This window comes from Curcuma longa, chromosome 20 (assembly GCF_044706935.1).
Source record: "Curcuma longa cultivar G26 ecotype Majalengka, Jawa Barat chromosome 20, ITB_CL_G26_1.1, whole genome shotgun sequence".
NCBI lineage: Eukaryota > Viridiplantae > Streptophyta > Magnoliopsida > Zingiberales > Zingiberaceae > Curcuma > Curcuma longa.
Genome location: NC_133880.1, coordinates 13234942 through 13237184, shown reverse-complemented (window position 1 = coordinate 13237184; position 2243 = coordinate 13234942).

Here is a 2243-nt window from a genome sequence, read left to right as displayed (position 1 = left end):
GGAATTAAACACAACACAGGGAATAATGCTCATCGTTCATTCGTTTTGGAAGTTTTGAGCGCAGTGCACCCATTCTGGAGCTTTCTCGGTCACACGAGTGGATGTCGTTGTCGTTTAGTAGCACCACAAGATGAAGGATTTGGAGTATTAGTATTGTCCTTGATGGTGCATATTGATGGCCTTATAAAGACTCTTATGGGCGTCTATATCCCTTTCCGAGCGCCCCGATCGATTCCATCCCATCCGATTTCGTCAGTCTTTATCGGAGCTAATTCCATCTTATCCGGGAACTTGGACGCTCCGGGCACTCAAAGCATGATCCGGGCGCCCAGATTCAGTAAACTCAGATTTGACCTAAGTTGACTCCGAGCTTAATTCAACTATTTCTGTTTGCTCCTCTTATGCTTCCTCAATCTTGTTTCCAGCTCCTAGTTACTACAAGCTCAACATACAACAAATAAGTAACCTAAGCTTACCTGTATTTTGTCTGACCTATTAAGCTTACCTAAGCCTTACATTGTAGATCTAACCTACTAGGCTTATCCGTGCCTAACTTCAATTAGGACTAGTCACTCAGTAGACTTCCCACCTTTCAAACATCCGATCACCCTTGACTTGCTTGAACTTTCCTTGCCTAACATCTAGTTAGGACTTCCTTGCCTAGCTTCACTCACGAGGACTTCTTGCACAGTCTCCAGCCAGGATTTACCCTACCTAGCCTCCAACTAGGACTTCTCCTATCTAGCATCCAGCTAGGACTTCTCTTGCCCTCCTGCCTAGCCTCCAACTAGAACTTCTCCTGCCTAGCCTCGAATTAGGACTGTTTGCCTAGTCTAATTGACTAGGACTTCTTGCCCTGTTCAACTGACTAAGACTTCTTACTAGTCTTCTGGTCAATTCTAATTAGAAAAAAAATCTTAATTAAATCATATATTTCCTAATATAAAATTTACAATTAACTATAGTATGAAATATAATTTTTTCGCGTTCGTCTTGCATAGCCTGGCTCTGATGCCACTATTGGGATCGGCCCGGTGCGTTGCACGTGTTTATGCATTTCAAAAACGTACACAATAGAAGAAAAATAAATAATAAACTAAGTTATTATAACACTCGCAACCACGCATGCAAGATATAACACAATTTGTGAAATAGCTGAGAAAATAAAATTTTCAGAATAATAAATTTATTCTACGTATACATGACATATGATGCTCAGCGGAATGGCATAAACTGAATAGCTTCGTCGAAGTTTATCTCTATCGGTGATCCATACCAAGTTTTGTCGGGATAGCTTCTCAAGCATAAGTCGTGTTACTGGTTACGGTATTAGCCCTCAATCAGCAACGATCGATACAAAAGGATACCCTAATATTGGAAACGTGCAACAACACACGTTGCGTTCGTTTCTGGGGTTTTCTAATGATCGCCAATAATTTAATTTCGGTGATGTTACAAAGATAAGTTACCAGAACCTTTTCGATGTTGATGGTGACTCGCAGAACTTCGGGCTCCGACAGCAAGGAACGAGTTCTGGCAGCAACTTCGGTGAACTCCTTCGGTGGGCAACAACAAGCAACAAAGGAGATCCAGCAGCTATCAACCAAACACAACAGGAAGCTCTGGCAGTAGAGGAGGTTTCTGGTGACCGAAAAAGTAAGAAGACAGACCAGAATAGTGTCTTCTTCTTCCTCAAGATCGGACTGAAATAGGGCAGGGACAGGACGACAAGAGAAGAAGCATCAAAAGAGTTCTCTCTCACCTAATGCTACTGGCGAGGTCCCCTTTAAAAGGACCAAGCTTAATCTTGCCAGAAAACACCCCGATCGCTTTCCTTTTCTTGGACATTGACGGATGGGAGGAAATATGATTTCCTCCCATTTAAGCCAACAATCTCCTTCCTTCTTTGCTTGTGATGATCAAAGGAAGATTCTCCTCCATCCCCTGCACAAGATCTCAGCTTGATCGAGATTTCCTTCCCGATTTGGTTTGCAGGCAATAAACGACGTCGGGCTGAGGGAGAATCACGTAATCGCGCATTTGAGGAAGAAAAGGGGCGAACCGAGTTTAGGGTTTTTCTTGAACCCAATTCAATGCTTTTGGGTTTGCTTGATTTGATTTAACTCGAACCAAATCCAGTTTGGTTCAACTTGGTTCACAACCAAAATGTTTAATTCAGCAACCAAACGAAATTTGATTTGACCCAAATAAGTTTTGTTCGTTTCATCTTCTCAAGACGAAGC